We start from the raw sequence: 18,836 nt of genomic DNA on the forward strand, positions 1-18,836 counted from the left end.
GATGATTTAAATTTATATGAAGAATGTCTTACATATTTGGAAGTAGCCTTCGGCTTATTAGTAGGAGTGGTTTTTCTTGAAATAGAGTGACAAGTGTCTATCAAGTATCTAAGTCTTCATCTCAACTTGAGCTTCAACATTAAAAAATCAAAAAGCTCTTTGTATTATTTCTAAAATGAAGTAATACATGATATTGAGAAAAAATAATAAGAGGAACATAAAAATTTGAGCAAGAGATGATGTATATTTTCACATTTAAATTGTTTATATGTAATTAAAATATAGTGGCATAAAAGATCATAATTCAAATGAATGATGCAAACAAATTCCTAGGAAGACCACTTCATTTGACTAAAGTGATTGTGAGAATCCAATGATAAGGGTGACACAATCTCTCTCTCTCTCTCTCTCTCTCTCTCCAATTTTCAAGATGCACTTATATAAAAGAGGAGTGTGTGATTTAATATAAATGATACGTAATATAATTTTCTAATGATATATATATATATATATGGTTAAAATGAATAAATTTTTTATACACTAACATATGGTTGTTAGCATGCACCTATACACCATGGTGGTGCAAATCAATTAGATTAGAAACTTAGTTTTTAAAGCATGTAGAATGAAGTTGTTAATAAAAAAATGAGTGTTCAAAAGATTGTATTAAAATTTGCACAGAGTAAATGTGCATCATCTCTTTCCTTAATAATTTTGTATAGATTATTTAATAAAAACATATTTAATAAACAATAATAATACATTAAAAAATATATTAAAAATACTAATCTATAACTAATTGTAAATGACATCTATTTGCAAAATCTCTAATGCTTAGAAACAAGAAAAGATGAGTTTGAAATAATATAATTTAAAAATTTTTTTATTACCATATAATACAAACAAAAATGTTATTTCTATAAACTTAACACTATTCGTTTCAATCTATCAAATGATATTTATTATTAACTAAAATTGTTATTTAAATTACTTATAAATTATTTATTACAAACTAAATATGATTATTTAAATTCATGTCTAATATTGACCGGTAATAAATGGAAGAAGTATGTAGTCCCATAAATAAAAGGAAATGCCTAACCAAATTTTGACTAAACAAAACTTTAAGAATATACCACCATAAGAATATGTACTATTTAGAAAAAACAATGAAATACTCTATGCATTTGGAATTGACTATTCCATTCCCATCTAAAATTGCTTGTGTGTGTGTTTTCATCAAATAATTTTCAACAAATTTTTTGAGTTGTGATTCTAGGGCTTAACATTAGGATACTTTATAGACTTTTAATTTTTTGATTAGTTTTATTTTTATTATATGTTTTGATGTATGATTAACTTTTGTAGCACTGATATGTTATGTTAAAGGATATCAAGGAACACATCAAGCTCAAAGAAACCTCTTATATGTAATCCCATAAAAAAGGAAACACCTAACTAAATGCTTGACTAATTAAAACTTTAAGAATATACCAACATTAGGGACATAAATTCCTTGGAAAGACTAATTAAATACTGAAGCATTGACAACTTTTCTTTGGCATTGCATTGAACTTGTAGATATCTTATTCACTAACTAGCATTGAAATGTTTTGGGTTTAATAATATGAACTCCTCATGATAGAACCTTTACAAATTCAAGGCCTATTTGTTGCAAAAAGAAAACTTGGCATGTTGCGAGACCTTGGTTGCATTGGAATGGTTTCATCTTCCACAAGGGACTCTCTTTTAATAAGCAAATCCTCTTATGGTCTCCTTCTCTTCAAGTTTAACGCTTTCCTTTGGCCAAAGTTCTATGCACTTGATCTTTACATTATAATCAGCAAGGTCTGCACATTTCTCAATATGTGTTTATGTGAAACTATGTCAATTCACAATTAGGAGAATGCTTGTGCATAATCTGGTCTTCCCAGTCATGTTAGAGAGACATTTTAATTGCTTGTCTCTCTTTTTCTTCTAGAATGAATGTATAAGATTGGCATCAACAGTAGAAAACCATGGTGGAAATATTGGAAATAGTATCTATATACTACCTTTAATAGATATTTCCCTCACCAAGGATATCGTTAGCTCTCATGTCATTTTCTAATAGTAGAAAATGTTATTAAAACATGGAAAGTGTTATCTTTGTACACTTAATGGAGGCAGCGGATTATTTCTATTTGGTCCAGTATTATAGAACCTAAAATTGGTCCTTTTAATTGGTGTTTATTGTTTCAAGGATTATCTTTAGGTGCCCAATTACATTACATGGGTGTTCTAGATCTATTTTGTCCTTTTTGTCATCATCCTGATCTTTTATTTTTTATTTTCATATTTTTGTCTTTGCCAACGAGCATACATCTATTAGGTCTATATCTATAGCCTCTTTGCATCTATTTTTCCATTGCTATTGACATCAAAACATATTTTGTTTTTAGATAAACTTAATCTTCTCTTTCCAATCCTACAAATGTGACACACTTTTTGAATGAGAATTCCCATTCGATTATGGAAGGTAAGGAATTCAACTATTGTTCCAAAAAAAATTATTATTACTACTATGTATGTATTTGCTAAGGCATGTATCTGTAACAATATTCTCTTTCAGATTTAGGTTCAAGATGATAAAACTTCCCTTGAGGTGGCCCATTTATAGGAGATCATTAAATACTTGGGAAATTCTTCATGTACTATGTTTTGAGTACGTACCAACAACTCTTCTTTTGGTTTCACTTCACATTTCAAACAAAAGCATTAGGGATATAGTGGTTATAGTGGGAAGAGAAATTATCACTCCCAACCTTCTTGACAACCCACTTCCACTTTCCATTGATCATCACATTCTTTCCATGTACTTATGTTAGTTTTCATGCCTCTAGACTATACATGTTGGTGTTCATCCAATAGCAATCAAGCCACTAGCAACCACTTTTGGTTGGCTAGTTGGTTGAGCTACCGATGGGCCTTTTATAAGGTATTTTTCTTATCTCTCTTTAGCTATATCTCCATGTCAAGATATATAGAATTTGATTGAATATGTATTAGATTGATAGAAACTCCTAAATCCACAACCATCTCAGATTGATAGTTAGGGTGATTTCAATGAAAAAATGTATCCTTCACTAGCCTCTTATGTACTTCTCTCATGATTTAAGAGTTACATATTCTAGTAGGCTTATCCTTTTTCTTGTTCTTTTGTTTCTATGTTTACTGGGACCATGTCCAATTAATGGCTTTGGTTTGGTGTTAATCTGCATTAGTTAAGTTGATGATTCTTCTCAACCATCATTTTTACCTAACTAAATGGATATATCTTTTTATTTAATTTAACGAATTTGGTTCATTAATTTAATTAAAAAAATAGAAAGATCTTATCTTTTTCTTTATTAACCATCATTTTCTACATGATGAAAAAAATGGTTGAGGTTAAGGGTTGCATGGAGTGAGTGCGCTAACCAAGAGATACAATCCAAATATATTTTCTAAGATTTTCAAATATTTCATTGGCTATTGAATTTACATCATCTTAAAATTATTTTCAAGTATAGAATAGGTAAGGTATTGAAAGGGAAGGAATTTAGCACAACCAACCCCTATAAGATTTAGATAATTGGGAAGTTTGCTTAGAAAAATCATAATAGAACTCTTGAAATTTTTGAAAAGAACCCATAATGTGACAAATTTTAAAATTAATTCCACTAAGAAATGAAGAATAGAAAGTCCAATTAAGATTTTTTATTAGAAGAAAAGAAATAAGGAAAAAAGAAAAAGAAAAATGTTAATGGAAGTGCTAAATGAGGAGACAAAATAAGAAAGATAAATCAAACGATTAGAGCACTTGTCAAAAAATATAGAAAATATGACTCCTAAATTATTAGAAAAATGGAAAAAATGTATGTTAAAAAAATGAAAATCTACAAAAAGCTCTAGAAAATTTATCATAATATGTACCAAAGAAAACATTATTTTCCTATAAGATAGGTATATATAACCTTAAAAAGGAAAATTAACATAGGGAAAGAAAACATGACTTTCAATGATATAATCTTGGAATCTTTATTTCAATATTTTATTCAAAGAGGGGAGAGTACTAAATGTCATGTTACATCCTTCATCCTTTAATTAAAACTTAGCTCTAATAATCATGTTTTATTAATATGTATGCTCATGCCAAGAACAAAATAGAGTTTTCTCAAAATCTCCAAAAGGATCTGTACATTTGTCTTTGTATTATCCTCCATCATTAGATCAATATATGTTTGTACCATATCTTTCAAGAGATAACAATTTTTATTTGAAGCATTCTACCTTTTAGACTGATCCTGACTATTGTTCTCTATCCTCAACAAGGAAAGAAATTTCTAGAATAATTCTAGGCCACTATTAATCCACTAAGTTTTTTGCTTCTCTCCACCTATACAAAAGTGTTGTTAGACAGTATTTTGTAATGCCCTTCCTGGAGATCCTTGGAACAAGGATTCAATACAAGCCAAGGTGTGTGTGTGTGTGTGTGTGTGTGTGTGTGTGTGTGTGTGTGTGTGTGTGTGTGTGTGTGTGTGTTATACAAGTATGAATGCACATAACAACATCATACATAGATCACAAAGATCACAACGGAAGACTTCACAATAATCCTAGCAACCAATGAATCTCCAAACGCCACTACCAAACTAACATAGTCAAAAAAAGAAATAATAACCCAAAGTGACAACAGAACAAGAATATCAAATCTATTGAAGCATGGAAAATTATGTAAACCCAAAGGGTACTCAAAACACCAAGTTGTGTTCCCTAAAAATTAGTGGAGATGCCCCCTATTTTTTACGCGAGGAAACACAACTGACAGATTTTTGCACAAGGATGTACTCCTTTGTGCAAGGATGTACAACAAGCCACATGAGGATCTTCCCAATCGTGTGAGGACTTGCTTGGCCCAGTAGCCAAAACACCCAAAACCACTGTTGGGTTTTGCACAAGGATGTGGGTCAATGCAAGAAGTTGGGTTTCACTTTTGGCCAAAAAGTGGAAGTGTTTTTCCTATTTTTGAAATTTTTTGTCAATTGATGTCAAAATTTGAGGTATTTAGAGATTGAATATTAAAAAACTCTAGAAATAAAATTTTTAGTGTTCAGAATCTAGTTTTTGAATATGTAATTTATTTGTGCACCCATATGATAGATTATTTTTTTGGTATGGATCTTTAAAAACCACTTTTTCAAAATGCCTGTTTCAGGACCATACCATGCTCGTGTACAGACACCATAATTTGACACAAATAAATGAATTTTTGCAAATCCTTTTAAAGGGAGTTACCTAATACACCTAAGATTGATGACAATATTTTTTCTTAGTTTTTTATTTAATAATTTTTTAATTATTGATTATTAATTGGCTATAAAGGTAAATTTTAAAACCTCTCATGTACGGACCACATAATTTGATCAAAATCTCAGTTTTTTCAAAAAAAAAAATTTAACATCAAAAGAATTGTATGTAGATTGATGACATATAAATTAATTTAAGAAAAATTATAAAATAAAAAAGTTATTAAAGTTTTAGTGAATGTCACTTTTTAACATTTAGGAGATAGTTTTGATTAATAAATAATGGAAAAATAGAAAATAAACTAATAAAACTATAAAATTTACATTTTTGAAATTAGAACAGCAAGACCTATAATGGGTTTTTGTCTCATCAAATAATTCAATAGGAATGACTATAAAAAAATTATGACAATACTAGAAATTGTCGATTAAATGCCTTAGAAAAAAAAAGGAGTACAAAGGCATGGCTTGGTGGGACCAAGTCTATGCCATGCCTTTCCCCAAGGCAAAACCCCATGCAAAAGTCGGGAGCAATGCCAAATTCCCGCTCATGTCTCACGAATCAGGCACCCGATTTATAATTCATAAATCGGGTGCTTGATTTCTTTAAACTGTTATACCGACTTTTTAAAAATCAGGCACCCCATTTTTTAAAAATCGGGTACCCGATTTGTAAACGGGTACCCGAGTTTTAAAAAATTGGGTGCTTGATTTTTAAGAAATCGGGTACTCATTTCTGATGAACCTGTTGGGTCCCAAAAGCTGCCCCACTGACCCAATTTCAATGATTGAAATGATTGAACAACAGTTTCGACCTGCAACACCGAATTTCATCACGCTTATTCTATTTTCTTGTCCTCTTATACAATTTGTAGGTTACTAATTCAAATTCAAAACTGGTGCAAACATGGGATCAAAACAACAAAGAAAGAAGAAAGCAAGAGTTCTGGCAAATGAGGAGATTGCAGCAAATAAAGAGAATGAAGCACAATGTCAATGAGAGAGAAGACAGAGAATTAGAGACTTGAACAATGTTTCAAAGGAGAAAGACATTGAAGATACCATGATTGATGAAGAAGTCAAAGAAGAGAACCCAATACAAGAAAATTCAGGTGCACATTCTAATTATGCATTCAATACAGGTGTGTCTCCAAACCCTCAAATTTTCTCTTGCGATGAAATTGGTGATTTTTTAGAAGCAGGTTATGATTTAAATGATTTAGATTTTCTTCATGAGAAGCAATTGTCAAACGATAATGCACAAAACACTCCAATTGAAATGCCTGCCCCAAAAGAAATGCCAAGAAAATTTGAAAATGATATTCAAATCCCAAATAATAGTGAAAATAGTAAAGTGTCTGAAAATAAAAATTGCATGAATGTAGACATAGAAACACCAACTACTAAACAAACATGTCAGGATGATAGTAAAGTGTCTGAACATAATTTTCATATTCCTAATGATGTGTTAGATAATCTTGAGGGATTGGTTTCATGGAGATAAATTAGGACACATGCTAATAGATTGTATAGGCATTTTTTTTATAATAAGAAATTTGGGTTTCAATGTCAGCTAATGTTGCAACTAATTAAAATGTCTAAAATGCGAAAAGTAATGAGAAGGTTGGGAATGTATGCAAAACCTAAGAATAAAAATGAGTCTTTAAAACAAGTTGTATCCACTATTGCTAGTGCCTTTGATGTTATCGGAAAGAGAAGTTGGTCTAAAGATAAGAATGTAGCACAACGAGCAATAACAATAGCTTTAGTTAACAAATCAACATCTGACAAAAGATTGATTACCAACATAAGTAGATATCTTAATGTGAATCGTAAGACTTTAGAAAGAGCTGTAAAGAGAAGGGTTAACTTTGAATGTGATCCAGCAAATATTTTATGGACTTCTAGTGGTAGACTCCTAAGATGTGATATGAAACTTACTAGTGAAATCAAAAGTTTGATTGAAAATTTTTGGCATGATAATACAAGAGTATCACCTAATTCAAGAGATGTTCTTAAATTGAGAATTGGGTCAAAAATACGTGATCCACATCCTAAACACCTTTTGGACATGACTCAAACTGAATTGTTTAAAAAATTTGTAGATGGTAAGGTATTAAATATTACCATTAGTCAAAGATCTTTTGAAAAGTGTAAACCATGGTATGTAAGGATTAACAAGGAAAGAATCACATGTTGTTGTAAAACTCATATTCAATTTCGTTACCAATATGATGTATTTCAATCTATACGTGGTACCATGCATAATAAAGAAATGTTGCAAGAATGTGGTATAAAAATACCACCTCAAACTATAAAAGATTTCATATCAGGTTTGTTTTGTAAGCCACCTAATGATCAATACTTTCTTTTCAATGCATGTCTTTCTAGTACATGTGATATGTGCGGCAATCTTTCTTTGTTAGATGAATGTTTGCATGAAAATGCTTTGACTACTTTTGGACAACAATTAGTTGAGGTAAAAAGATTCAAAACTATTGAATATCCATTGAAGGATGCAAAGTTTGGAAGAAGGTCTGATCTAGTTATAGATAAAGTTAGTTTTCATGCATTTATGGATGAGTTTAAGAGTGTGATCATACCAAAATATGTTAAACACTCTCAATATTCTAGATGGCTTGATGGAAAATTTCGCATATGTAAGAATACATTTCCAATTGGTACTATACTTTCAGTTGTTGACTTTGCAGAGAACTACACGCTTGCACCACAAGAAGAGGTACAAGCACAATATTACAATTCAGTGCAAGTAACAATTTATGTTTATATAGTTTATAGGCATGCACTTGATAGTACAGAGGAGGATCGAAAAATATTGAGAGAGTACCATTTTTATTTAAGTGATAATAAACTCCATTCATCTGAGTTTGTCCAATATTGTTTCAAGATATTTTATGATAATTTAAAAGAGAGACAAATTCAAATGACACAACATTGGATATGGTCAGATAATTGTACAGGACAATTCAAGAATGCTAGAATGTTCTATTAGTTGAGTAGGACACATAAGCAAACTAGCATCCAACATGTGTGGAGTTTTTTTGAGGCTAGACATGGTAAAGGAGAACATGATGGTGTTGGTGCATGTGTGAAGAGAGCCCTTAGTAAAGAGCAATTAAAATTTGAGGAAAGAGCTAAATTCAAAAATGCACATGAGATTGTCAAATGATGTAACAAATATTTATACACGGGATCAAGTCAAAACTCTACAATCAAATGTTTCTTCTACCTAGTTGAAAAAAATAATATCCCTTCAAGATTGATTGTGATACAATTAGTGGTTCAGCTAAATGGCATTCATTTAGGAGTTCAGATTCTAACACTTGGACTATATGGATGAGGGAGCTTGCTTGTTTTTGTCAATTTTGTCTTGCAAGTGAATGGGAAAAATGTGAGAATACAGAATGGGTTGAAGATTGGCAACAAAGATCATTAGCACCTATTGACACACATTTTGAAGATGATATAGTAAATGAAGGCCATAATGTTACTTTTGCATCAGAAGACTATGGTCGTATTTCAGACCTCAGAGAACCTGGTATGCACAATTTAATTAGATTTTTTTGTGATCTCATGCTTCAATTTATATAATTTTCATATGTACACGAGTGATTAAAGTGTTTCTATACTTTATCTTATCTTGTAGGACATGTTTATGTTGTTATTGCACCTAGTGATAATGATGAACAAACTAAGTATTGGCTAGCTAGATGTGTGGAACCTAAGAAAAAAATGACATGTCATCAAGTAGATGATGATGGTTTTGAGTATCCAATCAGGTCTGTTGTTGTAGCTGGCACCTGGCTACATAGATATCTAATAAGAAGAAATGGTTTGCCAGCATTTGAAGACTACCAAACTGAAAAGAAGATTTTACACTATTCTCATTTGGTTGTGGCAACAAATATCAAATTAGAAAGGTACAAAGGGAGACCTACCAATAAGGTATTATGGACAATTTCAATGGACGAGCACGAGACAATCATAGATGCATTGCAAAAGAGAGAGGATGCAGATGGTACAGTGGGATGACTACATTTAAATCAAACACATGTAATTTTTTTCATTATTGTATTATTTTTATATATATGTACTTATATAATTTGATTACATGTATGTTTGTGTTGTCAATACCAGTTTAGAGAACTTACATACCTCTTATTCAGGTCTCAATTACAATTTATGCAAATTTAAGTGTTAAAGTGGATTGAACATCAACATCTTGTGCAATTTCACATAGTAAGTACATACAAATTACACATATATATTTACATAGTTCAGATACCTTGAATATTAATTTATGTGTTTATTAACATGTGTGTTTTTGTTTTACATTTTTATTTTACATGACCTCATTTGAAGAGATGCGTTCAACCAATTTTATGTTTCAAATGAGTTCAGTGAACTATAAATATATCATTGACATTGTCTTACATATATTGTGAAATATGTTGTACAAACTAATTAAAAAATGAGAGTTTACTTCTATTTTAAATTTAAAGATATGTGCACTTGATAAATTATTATAAATTAATTGTCAATTTAAGTAATGACCTCCTATTTTGTTATATTACTTTTACATTCAAGCATGTTTATATTAATGTTTGTTTGAAGTTTCAAATTACTATTGATTGTTATATTAAAAACAAGTGACTTGTACATGATAATGTAAAGATCATTACTTATTGTATTCATTGTATTGATTATATCTTTCATTACCAAACAACACATTAAGATCACTTACATGATGTACATTGTTAGGTACGTTATCCATACATGTGTGTCTTAAGGGGACATGGGAGTCCTAATAAGTAATTATGTCTATTATACGTTATGATAGGTATTCATATGTTTACTACCACATAATAGGTCTTATTAGGTGATAATGAGTCTTACATTACCAAACAACACATTAAGATCACTTGTGATACATTGTTAGGTACATTATCAATACATTTTTTAATCAAGTAGGTCAATTTTATTTGTATGAATTATCTCAATGCATAAATTTGATGTGATATTTATCCAATAATGCTCTATAGATAGTTAAAATTATTGTTCATCTTGCATATATACTTACAAAATGTGTTATATGTTCATGAATAAAATATGTCCAAATAAAGAAAATGGTTTGAATATACTTCAAACATGGTGAAACATAGTAATATATGTACTACATACACAAGCATGATAAGAAATTATAAAAAAATAGTACATGGTCTAACATACAGTTTTAACTATCCTAACACAAAGTGTATATACATCATAAATAATATATATATACATCATAAAAACACAATCTATAGGTGCCAGAAAGACCTAATCTATTTGATCAAATGTCCTCTTTGCTCCACGCGAAGAGGACTCAGATGGATCATCATGTGTTATTTGAGTCGTCTCTTCATGTCGGACACCCTGTGAGGTAGATGTATCACCCTGTGTAACAAGAGGCACGTCTCATCATGTACTTGCTTAATTGAAATGGGTCTCAAAATCTAGCTTGCAAATAAATTAAATATTCACTACATAATAAAACAAATTATACCACATGAGATGGGTGTCCCTTAGTAACGGGAGGAGGCACATTATCAAAACTACCAAATGCAGTAGTGTTGAGGTCTTGTAATTTGCAATACATACATTTTTTTAATTTGATTTTAGAGCATAATAAACTATACATTATGCACATAAATCACAATACTGACCTCAAATGACGATGTAGGTACCTCCATCTGACTAAGTCCTATGCTCTCAGCAACACTCGTGGTGACGTACTCCTAAAATTATGGATACATAAACGTTTAGTCAAAATTAAATATACATGAATATAATTACAAAGTACATAATTTGTACACTATATTTTTTATACACTATAAATTAAACATGTATATATAATGTATATGTCATACCTGAGTGGTAGCCAATGTCACAGATGTGTCTACAGGTATGCTAGGACAATAATCATAAGATGGAATCGAAAATAGACTATACCGAGGCCTGTATGGATGAGTATGATATCCATGCTCCTGTTCGTAAAATCAAAACACATAAAATATATATACATGTGAGTCAAAATTGTTCAGATTATAAGTTAATAATAATGTACATACATAAAAATAATACAAATTATTTGTCTTCAGTCAAAAGTTCATACCACATGTATTTGAGGTTGTGCCTAAGTGGTAACTAGAGTAGGACTTATACTAACATCAGTATGTGTAGATGTAGACAATCCCTACAAAATCAAATAAAAAGAACATATGAGCACATGTTATTAAATTCAAATTTTAATGTACATTTTTACAATGTAATTCAAAGTGCATACCGTATAAGGGATGCCAACATCTGTAGGTCTCGGAAAAAGACTATACTGCCTCCTAGGAGGAATAGTGTCATCCATCCTCTGTTATTTGAAAAGTACAAATTAATATAGTTAATAAAATTACACATATATGTAGAAAGTAAATAATTATGTGCACCTTATATTTATATTGAAATTAAAATTTTACCTGTTGCTCTTGACTCTCTCCAAGCTCTCCCTACTACATGAGGTCAACAAATGATGACATGTCTATCTCGTCACTCCATCACCACGGGCAGCGTATACATCATCATCAAAATCTACACCCTCAGCATAATGGCCATCATGTGCTACACCAGGATCGCTCTGGGGGCCTGTGCATATGCCTCCACAGCTAGTACAAACATGTCCAAGTGGAGGAGCATGTACCGCCTATGTCCACTGCTGTACTAAATTGCTCAAAAGGGCACTCAAATGGGTAAAAGCAGATGAAATTGCATGATGATGGTGAGGAGCAGGCACAATAGGCATAGGAAGAGGTACAAGGGGCTCAAATCACCTACAGTTTATCGTTCTATCACTCAGCTTTGCCCCAAGCCTATCCTGAGGCATCCCTCTACCAACCCCCTGAAATGCTTTCATATTAAAATAGTTGGGTTTCAAACCCAACTCAAACTCAGCCCATAAATTCCTAAGGAAGTACATGGGCACCTCATGATTAGCATGTGGTGGATGGTCAAATACCATCCACCACCGCTCCCAAAAATGTGTTGCTATGCATGGATGTGTACACCACCTAATGGAAATGCGAGGCTTCTTCTCACTAATTGGTTCACCCGTCTTAGGGTTTACAAAATAATGTTGAAAATTTCCTTTACCTATATGTAGGTTATACACCTCTCTATATGATAAGCCATTAGAGTAGAAGGCACGCATGCTTTCCCTCCATGATCTAAATGAATCGATGTCTAAATCAAAATGATGAATGGATTCAACCAAACCTTGCATGCTATCTGCAAGATGTAGTAGGTGAGGGGGGGTGCCTCTCATGTCAGATAGCCTCTATATCACTCATGAGGTTGTTGAGGTTACGCCTCATGGTCTTGTGGAGCTCATCCATGATAGGTGGTGGAGGTGTGGGTGGGGGTGGAGGTGGAGGTGGAGGTGAAGGTGGAGATGGAGGTGGTGGAGGTAGGGGTATGGGAGGGGGAGGGGGTGGTGGTGGGTCCATCAAATATAATCTGCATATATATTTAAACAACATAAAACATAAAACACATCAAAAATACATCACAACGTAATACATGTATGACAAAATTACTATTTAATAAAATTTAAATCTAAAATTTATCAACTAGATCTATATACATGCGCATATCTTTATTAAAATTATATCAATTAAATTATAAATAAAGTTAAACACTTAAGTCAAATTAAACATTAAATACTAAATTTTTAAGTGTGAACTCATTATGGATTATACATGTTCATGTCTCGGGATGAAACAAAGTTAAGATTATGACAAGGTTATGGTTTACAATTTTGTTATATTAACAGTTTTTATGATGGCTAAGCTTAAGATTATTATAATGATTGTGATCCTTTAATGTTAGGGAACTTACCTAGGATTATGGTTTTAGTTACAATTATATTTACCTATATCAGATATTTATTATGGTCCTAAGACGAGAGTTAAGGTTACAATTATCTAATGAAAGCTTAGAGATAGAATTATGAATTGATTAAAAAATATTTATGATTGTAGTTTGAATCCTAACTATTATCCACTTTTTAACATAAGTAGTTTTCTATCAACAATGACACATCCAACATGAAAAAACATTAAATACCAAGGACAAAGGCAAAGACAATTATGCTATATATAGAAAGGATAGAACAAACTTCACAATTGTTCAAAGAATCTAAAATCTATCACGTGACATTATTGTTGTAAAGTAGGTCATATGAAATTCTACAAAAAGCAGTTGGCTGATCAAAAATTGTTCTTGGAAAGGTGTCAAAAATGCTCTTGTCATAGAGCATTCAAAGGAGTCAACCTTCTATGCAATCATATGACCATATTACAAACATAATAGAATAGGGAGAAGAACAAAGAGAAAAACCTTGTGTGACACAAGTACAAATCTCAACACTTAAAATAAGCATCCCCATTAACTAAGTCACCTAGGGATGAGGGGAATTTTGGGGCATTTGGGAATGAGGGGACAATTCTACTATATAGAAAGGATAAGAAAAACTTCATGATTCTTCAAAGAATCAAAATCTAAAACTTAACTCATGCATTATTGTTGTAAACCTGGTCATATGAAGTTCTACAAAAATTAGTTGGCTAATAATAAATATTCTCTAGAAAGGTGTCGAAAACACTCATGTCATAGAGCACATGCTAACAATTTCTCCATTGTTGATCAAATGATAGAATTATTAGTAGAAGTTTAGATTACATTGCACACAAACAAGATGTTACAAGAAAATTGGGACAAGACAATGGCACTAATTCTAAAGGTATGTTTTGACTTCTTGTCACATTTTGGAATAACCATGCAAAATTCACCTTTGGCATTTACATTAGAAAGGGGGAAAAGATGTAAAGGTGAAAATATAAGAAGTTGCATATAATGTGTAAAGTATATTGAGTATATATGTATGGGGAACAACCATCATATTATGTACATATACAGGTATTCAGATAAACATCTCTTACAAAAGCAATTTCAGAAGATCTCAAAAATAGAGTATGGCACCAAGTTGAAAACCTTCTTGCAAACTATAAGTGTAGATCATGTCAGGTAATGAACTAATTTACATGTGAACCCTGTCCCTAACCATGTATAATAATCTTAATTCTAATCATAATCCATAATTCATTACCTTATGAAGCTTTGGCTATCCATTTTATTGCCAAAGTAATCCCTTGGCTATCCATGAAATGGTCCTAATAGATTTATATGGAAGACCAAATTGATTTAAATAAAATGAGCAGGAAGAAGAAAAACTTACACCCAATATTCAAGGAGAGAATCTTTTAACATACTTGAATTCTACCAACCAAAGTGAGATAATTAGAGTTCCAGTTGTTGAGTTTTCCAAAGATTTTCTTTTTGATATAAAGACACATTTCATTTATATGTTAGGGTTTACTATAGATGGAATCCCTAGGTACCCAACCACTTAATTATGAAATCTCCATCCAATACCATATTTACTACACAAGGTAGGGGACTCAATATTTAGCCCCAATAAGATAGATGTAGAGACATAAATCTTACTACCCGATACAAAGAAAAGAGGTCCAATTTGATCATTAAATGACTCGTGTTGCACTCTTCTAGCTTAAAAAGAATACAAATATATTATCAACAAACTATGTACATTAGATACTTATTAATTATTTGGAGAGTAGATCCTCTAAATTTTAGAGACAACTGGTTATCTCTAAGGAGATAATGTAATGAGTCAATGTTCAACAATAAAAAATAAAGAGGATGCAAGAGGACACCCTTTCATAATTGATCTAGAGAGTCCTAAAAATTATGATCTAATCCCATTAATTTCTTTACTAAAACCTTGACACCAATCATAAGAGAGGACACCATTTGACATTTAATATTGGATGGAGGGCTTGCAACATCATCATAGTGAAACTCCATTCCACCCTTTTGTAGACATTTTCATAATCAATTACTTGAGCATGCCTACACTCTATCCTAGAAATGTTTCTCAATCCAAAGTCTTACAATAGGTTATCAAGTTCTCCAATATGCATAAATATCCTTAACAAAACACTTTTGTGTAGGGTTAATGATCTTGGGTAGGATATCTTCTAGTCTAGAGGCTAAGACCTTGGCAATAATTATTTTGTATGATACGCATTTAGGAGTATCATGTCTCTAATTTTTAATGAGATTCTTATCTCCCCTTGGGGATCAATTTATTACTTGACCTAGGGATTTTATGAGCCCTCTGTTGATCACTTGATCAATTTTATGAGCCCTCCATTGATCACTTGACGTAGGGATTTCTCATTACTAATTTTTTGGATGGAGGAGTTGATTTATGATAGAAATGGGTTTATCACTTGGAATAATGCATCTTCATTCTAGGAATGATGGTTCTCATTTTATCCCTATCTTCTAAATCATTTTGAACTATCATTGTCTTCTAACCAAAAAAATTGATAGTAAAATTAGGAAAAAGATCTTACTATATATATCACTAGCGGGTGGGTATTTCTTTTTATAGAATAAGGTAATATTTTGTTATGTGGCCTTCCATTATGCAAAGGTAATAAAAATTTAGGCTACCCATCCAAGGGTCTAGTCCGGGCTCGTACTCACACTGACGTGGACACCTCCACCTCTTGATGGTCAGGGAGGGTTACTTAATTAGATGCCTGATTCGTTTAAGTCTCTTCTAATTTTTTTATGATGTATCATTTTGAGACCTTGATATCAATGTTTAATTAGTTTTAGGATTAGGGTTCAATTTGGTTTGTATTGTTTGATTAGGTTTACATGCTTAGGTTTCAATTAGGACAAGAGTTAATAAATTGAATTAAGTTTTAAAGTGCTAAATTTGGTTTTAGATATAGAATTATAGTTAGAGCTTTTAGATTAAAAACCAAAATTAATTCAAAAAATTTAGGTTTGAATTTTATTTTAAAGTGTTCAATATATTATTGAGTTCTAGTTTAGGGTGATTTGGTTTATTCTTAAGGTCAACATTTAACTTGGTTCAATCTTCTAGGGTAATGGTTCAATTTGGTTAATGGTTGGGGAAAGGATTTTTAAGGTTAAATTCAAGGTTTCTACTCTTAAGTTGGGATATATAATTAGGTTTATGATCATGGTTTAATTCAATTTGGTTTATAAGTATAATATTAATTAGTTAAGGGCCAAGGTTATCTTTCAATCTTAGGGTTTGACATTTATAAAATTAGTACTCAAGGTAAGATAGGAAAGTTATTTAATTATTTATATATTACTTGGTGTAGGTTTTAGCAAATTAAGATTACTCAGGTTAAGATGATAGTAAGGGTTATGATTAGAGTTAAATTCAATACAAATTGACATTATAGAACTAATACTAAATGACGCCCAACCAAGGGATCCAAAGAACTAATCAAAAGTTTTACTAAGCAAGCAATAACATACATATAATAATTTACATTTATAAAAAACATAAGAGATTGCATTCCTTAATGAACACATTTACATTTCATTTTTAAATAATTATAAACTACTAAAAGTAAAATAAATAATGTGTCCACATGAAAGTTCATATTAACTACTTCAGTTCAATCCATTTAAATAATTTATATACATTTGTTCTGAATGCCACTTGGCAAATTAATTCAGAATGCACAATCATCCACTATACATGTCACAAGGTATGAAAGACTGAAAGAATATACATTTATAAAATAGTTTACATCATCCATTTTCGATCCATGAAACAAAGTACAATACAATTTAAGTAAAATCATTTTAAATACTATAAGTTTTTTGTTTGGATCCCTTGGCCGGCTGTTATGTGATTAAGTATTTTATAATATGTTTAGGGTTTTATTTATATGGTTGGGTCAAGATTATAGTTGAAACAATAAATTTAGGTCGAGGTTATAGTTAAAACAAGGTCGAGGTTATATGGTTCTAGGTTGAGGTTATATTTATTTGTAAAATTACATGTTTAAACAATACATTTACATCTAATCTAATCATTCAAAATTGTAATAAATACATAAATTAAATACATTTCAAAACATCTAAAATAATATTTTTTTAAATAAGCATTTACGAAACTATATTTTAATTAACAAATACAAAAATTGAAACATTTAAGTTCATTAACAATGTAAATTTACAATTTTATGTACATATGAAAAGTGAAAAAACAATAAATTAACATGTACATATTAAATTAAAAAATTTTTAAAAAAAATTAAAATAGTATAAAACATATTAAAATACCTGTGTATCAAAAACTAGCAGCAAGGGGGTAGTTGGTAGGGTTGAGAAATGGGCTCCCGTATGCGTCTCTAATTGGGCTCCTATATTTGAGGTCATGAAAATGACCTCTAAAATGCCAAAAAGATGCTATATAAAAGTTTTACAAATCGGGTACCCAATTTTTAAGCAATTAGGTACCCGATTTTTAAGAAGGCGGGCGCCCGATAGTTAAGCAGCCCAGGCACCCGATCCATTTTAAATATCGGGTACCCGATTTTTAAAATTCAGCTTGGGTGCCTGAAGCGTAATTTTAGAAACGAGTACCCGATTTTTAAAAAATCGGGTACCCATTTTTGAGAAGTACAATTTTGCAGATCTGACTTCTGTAGAATTGTGAGCCAACTTCTTGCAGTCACCCATGTATTATAAGTCACGTGAAGAAACCCAACACACCATGTGAGCTTTTTCATTCTTGCGCAAGAAAGGAAATTTCACACGAGGATACAAAACATCAAGCCAGAAAACAAAAAGATAAAAAGATAGGAAATAAATTTCCTTCACACTAGGGAGTACCAGATTTACAATCAAGGAAAAGACACTTGAATGAAATAACTGAAAGATGAAAATTGCATCTAACCATCTAACATAGTAGTGAAGGGAAATAACTAAAAGCAACGTCATTTTGTATAGAAGCAACATTGCAATGTACTAAAATTAAAAAAACTAAGTGTGTAGTTCCTCCCAACTATAATAGCATCATGAGACCTCAAAGGCTATAGCCATCCCCTACATGTAACATCCCAAATTGTTAACTAGATAGTCAGAGTTGTATTATGAGGATGTCACTACTAAAGTATAATAACATGAAAAGAAGAGGAAATCTAACATGCTAATCCAACAAGCAATAGATTCTCCAACTAAGAAAATCACATCATCTAATCATATGGTAAACACCATAATATAGGAATATGTCAAATAACCAACATCATCTAAACATGATATACAAGCATCCAATGAAAGCATAAATCACAAGAAAGCATACTCTAGATCCCAAAGTATCAAGTGAAAATATCCAACAATCGTCACACTAGGACAAAAGACCATCTCTGTCCACCGGTCCTTAGTAGTGGTGAAGGTAGCTATGCCTCCCAACCACATAGAACCCATAGGTCTACTCCTACCATGATGATGGAGGTAATGATTCAACCACAAACACAC

Source organism: Cupressus sempervirens, chromosome 5 (genome assembly GCF_028749045.1).
Source record: "Cupressus sempervirens isolate cs-2001-9-10 chromosome 5, ASM2874904v1, whole genome shotgun sequence".
In the NCBI taxonomy this organism is placed as follows: domain Eukaryota; kingdom Viridiplantae; phylum Streptophyta; class Pinopsida; order Cupressales; family Cupressaceae; genus Cupressus; species Cupressus sempervirens.